The sequence below is a fragment of the Scyliorhinus torazame genome, chromosome 21 (genome assembly GCF_047496885.1).
Source record: "Scyliorhinus torazame isolate Kashiwa2021f chromosome 21, sScyTor2.1, whole genome shotgun sequence".
NCBI classification, from domain to species: Eukaryota; Metazoa; Chordata; class Chondrichthyes; order Carcharhiniformes; family Scyliorhinidae; genus Scyliorhinus; species Scyliorhinus torazame.
Window position 1 is genome coordinate 41,616,804 of NC_092727.1, and position 6,178 is coordinate 41,622,981.

A 6,178-nucleotide genomic window follows, 5' to 3' on the forward strand; every position below is an offset into this window, starting at 1 on the left:
TTGTTAATAAAACTATCTTACGCGTCAAAGAACAGGATTTCTGTGTGCATCTGTACTACGTCCACAACACACAACATAACATGGTAGCAAGAGTGTAGAACAATTGAAGATAGCAGCTGAGAAGATGGGATGAAACAGGCTGACAAAAGAAAACAGAAAATTCATTCACCTACTTGGTAAACTACGGACAACTGGAACTCAATGCAAGGAACGACTGCAAAGTTAGAGATGGAAGGTTTGAAGGCACCCCACCAGCTTCATGTCACAGGTAATGTAGATGAGAATTGGCGTGTTTTTAAGCAGCAATTCAGACTCTATGTTGCAGCCCTTATAAGCCTGCAGGCACAGCCTGACGAGAGGTGTATTGTGTTGATGCACATGGTAGCAGGTCCTCAAGCAATAGAAATTTACAATACCTTTGCATTCGACAGCGAAGAGGACAGCAAGAGCTTCGAAAAAGTAATAAAGTACTTTGATCGGCATTGCTCTCCGAAGAAAAATTGAACGTTATATGTTCCGTACATGTACCCAAAATGCAGGCAAACCTTTTGATAGATTTTTAACCAACATGCGATTGAAGGCGCAGTCATGCAGTACATTAAAGTCATTGATAATCCACGATCAGATAGTGTTTGAGATATCGAATGATAAAGTACATGAGAGGCTATTGAGGGAAGAAGAGCTATCAAGATTTGTCATGCAAGCGAGCTAGCTGCACAACAGATTTGGCGCCAACATTTTGGCGCCAATCTGGAATAAGACACCAGCGCCCTTAGCACTATGACGCAGTTGAATAAGAAACGTGGTCTCAGTGCGGGCAGCCATTTTAAGCGGCCGACCAGATCCGCCATTTTATGCCAGTGATGTGGCAATCGACATGGGCCATGGAAGTGTCCAGCATTTGGAAGGTATGTTCCAAGTGTGGCAGAACAAATCACTTTTCGTATCCAGTGTTTTGTTATGCTCTTGTCGTAGCATAAGCTGCTTCCTTGATGTGCACTCTGACAAAGGAAGGTTCAGACTTGGAGATAGCTTTAACACATTTATTACTGTTAATGATTCTCCTACTTGGATTTGACTCTCCTGTTAATCCTGCTATATCTATTCAGACTATCTAACCAGTCTGCTACAATCCACATGGTGGGTGTGATGTGTTGAATCAACCCTGTGTCTGTACTCACTGAGTGTCTCCACTGGAAAGAGACTGAGCATGCGTGCTGTGTCCTTTTATAAGGGTTTGTGTAATGACCCCCTGTGGTAGTGTCACCTTTGTGTGTGTCGTGAATGCCCATTGGTCGTGTCCTATCTTACTGACCTATTGGTTGAATGTCTGTGTGTTCACAGTGATGCATATCACCACATCCAGTAGTGGACCAAATAGGACCAGTCAACGCGATTGATGAGATGTCCATTGAAGATCTGTTTTTTATTGATCTGATTTTAAGGACACGATGAGTCCGAATATGCAGAGTGAAGAAGTCTTACTGACCAGTTGTGGCAATAGTGATGGTGAATAGTGATTAAAGACAGATGGACAATTCCAGTGATGTTGAATGCTACCATTGATCAAATGCAAGCCCGACACAGGAGCGAGGGCCAACTGTCTCACGTTGCCCGATTTGAACAGGCTGCGAGTTAAACTGAAAGTCATCAATCAAACGAGACTGCTGAAAGACTACAATGGCAACGAGATTGTGACGTTGGGATCATGTGAGCTCGAAGCATGGGTACACAACAGAAGTCACATTTTCCATTGTGGACACAGAACACCAGTCCATCAGAGGTGCAGATGTGTGTGAGGCCCTAAACCTAGATGAGCGGCTGGACATTCCAGACAATGCGGCGACGGAGGATCATTACGACTGGAAACAAAGAATAATGGTGCAGTTATCCGATGAGATAGAAGCAAAAGTCAAAGTGGAGGAAGATAAGCCAGATAAAGAGATGGAGGAGACAAAGGGAATTCCAGAATTCTGGTTGACAGTCTTCAGAAATGTGGATTTGCTCAGTGACATGATGCAGGAGCATAATGAGCCCATCCTAAAGCAATTACAAGACTTAGAGGACACATTTCCAGGTTCAGGGCAGCCAATGAGTTTTACTCAGGCTGTGAAGTTCAATCCAAATGAGTATTTCGCAAATGAAGCAATGATCAAGACATACACAATGAAGTCCCAGCCTAATGAGTCAGATTTTTTCTCTTCTGGTGGACCACAAATTATAGAATGCACAGGGTGCCACAGCGACTGGAACAAAGGAAACAACGTTACCATGAAGACCATTAAAATGAAGTAGAGGCATGAAGGTCAGCATACTGATAGAACAGCTATGAAAACTGTACCAAATGATTCTTTCTTCAATCTTTTTAGTCCTCCTGATGTTCCAGAAAATGGGATACTGGATACATAGATACATAGAAGATCGGAGCAGATGGAGGCCTTTTGGCCCTTTGACCTGCTCCACCATTTATCACGAGCATGACTGATCATCCAACTCAATAGCCTAATCCTTTTTTCTCCCCATAGCCTTTGTTCCCATTTGCCCCAGGTGTTATATGTAGCCCCCTCTTGAATATATTCAATGTTTTAGCATCGACTACTTCCTGTGGTAATGAATTCCACACTCTCGCCACTCTTTGGGTGAAGAAATGCCTCCTCATCGCTATCCAAAATGGTTTAGCCAGAATTCTCAGGTTGTGACCTCTGGTTCTCGACACTCCTGCCATTGGGAACATCCTTCTTGCATCTACCCTGTCTAGTCCTGTTAGAATTTTAAAAGTCACTATGAGATTCCCCCTCATTCTTCTGAGCTCCAGCGAGAACAATCCTAACCTAGTCAATCTCTCCTCATGTGACAGTCTTGCCATCCCTGGAATCAGTCTGGTAAACCTTCTCCACACTCCCTCGAGAGCAAGAACATCCTTCCTCAGAAAAAGAGACCAAAACTCCACACAATATTCTAGGTGTGGCCTCACCAAGGTCCTGTATAATTGCAGCAACACATACCTGCTCCTGTACTCAAAACCTCTCGCACTGAAGGCCTAAAAACCATTAGCCTTCTTTATCGCCTGCTGCACCTGCATGCTCACCTTCAGCGAATGGTGCAGAAGGACACCCAGGTCCCGCTGCACACTCCTCTCTCCCAATTTACAACCATTCAGGTAGTAATCTGCCTTCCTGTTTTTGCTTCCAAAGTGAATAATCTCACACTTACCCAAATTATACTGCATCTGCCATTGATTTGCCCACTCACCCAACCTGTCCAGATCATGCTGTAGGATATCTGTATCCTTGTCACAGTTCACCCTCCCGTGTTCCATGGCGCAACTTATTGTTGATTATTGTTTCCATGAATTTATCATTCCAACAGCAATGGCATACTTCGCAGGAGAAGCAGCAGACGATGATGCTGATTACGATAAGGAGGGTGAAGAAGCAGATGATGAACAAGAAGAAGAAGACCCTGAAAATGTATTTAGTTTATTTGCCATTAGTGACGAGGTGATATCAAGTAACTTTCAATTTGTGCAGGACAACGATAGTTCTAAGCTGGAGTCTGCAGAGGTTAAAAGCGAGATTGCAACAGCAGACAATTTAGCTGAGAGTATATCGACTGCGCACAGCCAACAGGCAACTGAAGAAATAATCCCCATTTTGGAGAAATTGGCTCCAGAGAAACAGAATGATCTATCACATGCGCAGGAAATTGTTCGTTCAGTGGATTCCCAAGTACTCGAGGCCAGTCCAACAAATAACTTGCAGCAAGAACAGAGTGATACATTTTTGTGCAGTTCTACAACAACAGACGAAGCATGTACCATTATATCAGATAAGGATGAATCACTAATTGACTAAACCGCAAAGTGAAGAAGTAATGCCTAATGTTGAGGACATTGATCCAGGCAAGATTCCGGATTGCAAGGGTTTGCTGATCATTCCTGAAGTCACAAACTTGCCTGCAACTTCAAAAGCGTCTGAAAGTATGCCGACAATGGATGCCTCACCATTTGATGGGCATGCAGTACATGGATCGACCAAAACTGCTCAATCCAGCAAAGGCTCCAATCAGCTATTATGGCAGAACAGCCAGAAACAGCTTTCACAGCAGATGATCCAGAGCAGCTATTCTAGCAGCAAATCCAAAAGGAGCCATTGCAGCAAGGCATCCAGAAATAGCTAATCCCTTGGCCGCTGGGTCACTGCCTGTGCGGAATCTGCACGTTCTCGCCATGTCTGCGTGGGTTTCCTCCAGGTGGTCCGGTTTCCTCCCACAGTCCAAAGACGTGCAGGTTAGGTGGATTGGCTGTGATAAATTGCGCTTAGTGACCAAAAAAGTTTAGGAGGGGTTATTGGGTTACGGGGATAGGATGGAAGTGATGGCTTAAGAGGGTCGGTGCAGACTCGAGGGGCCGAATGGATCCTTCTGCCCTGTATGTTCTATGTTGAGACCAGTAGCACGAAGAATGCGCTAGGTGCACCGGCAGATGTGAATGTGAACTGCACCAACTTCACGGATGATGCCACTAAAGCTGAGAAGAAAATGAGAAGGAAAGAGCTGATTTAAAAAAAGAAAAGGAAGGGTAAGAGAAGAGTCGACGACACAGTTGGTCGACCAGATGGTGAAGCGACAGTGAAGACACAAGCATTGGCAATAAGGCCAATGTACAAAAACACACATAGAACATAGGATATAGAACATAGAACATTACAGCGCAGTACAGGCCCTTCGTCCCTCGATATTGCGCCGACCTGTGAACCCACTCTAAAGCCCACCTACACTATTCCCTTAGAACATAGAACATGGAGGAGGAAGCATCACTTGAAAAGGCTGAAAGAGTTGGTGACCCAAAGACCAGCCATAAAACCGGTCTTTCGAAAGATGAAACAAGATCATGCATTCGGTCAAGGTTCGTTAACCTGAATAATCAATGAAACATGTAGAAGGGACATGTTTGAAATTGTTATGCATATTATGTTTTGTAAAGCATGGTTATATTTCCAAAGAAAGGGGATGTGGTGATATGCATATGCATAGCAATGTATATAGTTATCTATACAACCTCCAACCCGCAGGTGACAATAGGGATCCACCATGTGACTCCAGAGATCCAGCAGTTGGTAGTAGGTCGTACAAGAGGATGGTCTCACGAGAAGTAGCTTCAGGAGAATTCACTGAATTCATTTATTTTGCTATTGTTTGTGTCAATTTGTCAGTTATCTTTCACGTGATAATAAAACTATCTTACTAGTCAAAGAGCTAGATGGTCTGTGTGCAACTGCACAAAAGCCACATCACAGAACAAAACAATATGCCTCAGCATTCACATTTCAAAGGCCTTTTACTTCCACAGATCTTCATTGTTCATGTTTCTGAGGTAAAGAGGAAAGTGGATAGAAGGTAGAAATCTCATGCGTTTTTGTTCCTTGTGACAAGCTTGAGTATTCTTCTCAACACATCCTTTGACTTGTTAAAATTTCTTCTGGTTATCTTTATCCTTCTTCCAAATTCTGCACCACATCTCCCATCTTCTGTTAACATTTCTCCTAAATGTGCAAACTTTGTCCTGATGTGTTGGGTGTTCTGGATCACATACAGGTCACCAACACTTGAAGTAGTGCAACACTATTTTATTAAAAGGTTAACTATTTAAACATACTTGGGTAAATACGATACCAGCTTTAACTGAAGACCTTTGCCTTGTCCTAACCAGTTGATGCACTCAGCACATGGTGAATATCTGTGTTGCAGGCTGTGAGCTCTGTGCTCCTAGCTAGCTGCTACTCGAATGAGCGGGGACTCTGATACCCCCTGTCTTTATGGTGCGTGTGCTCTCCCTGGTGATTGGCTGCGGTCTTGTGTATGTTCATTGGTCCCACTGTGTGTCCATCAGTGTTTGTCTGCACCATGATATACTGGTGTATATTATGACAAGTCCCTCATTCCAGTGTGACACCATTCACAATAATATGTCATATTATTTACAATAATATGTAAGTGCAAAGAACAAAAGTATCCGTGCATACCAAGAATAACAAATTTCAACATCGCTGCAATCAGTCATGTCCTTTTGCAATGAATTACGAAGGACGGGAAAACCATGTCAAAAACAGTCTGTGTGAGTGAGTGTACTTGACTTGCGTCTTAATCGCTTTGCTCAGTTCCTATTTCCACCCCCACC

At 43.5% G+C, this 6,178-nt stretch overlaps 1 pseudogene; it reads left to right on the forward strand.

Moving 5' to 3' along the window:
• Positions 1–877: 877 nt before the first annotated feature.
• On the forward strand, positions 878–3,854 carry LOC140398051 (nucleosome assembly protein 1-like 1 pseudogene; annotated as a pseudogene).
• The last annotated feature ends 2,324 nt before the right edge of the window (positions 3,855–6,178 follow it).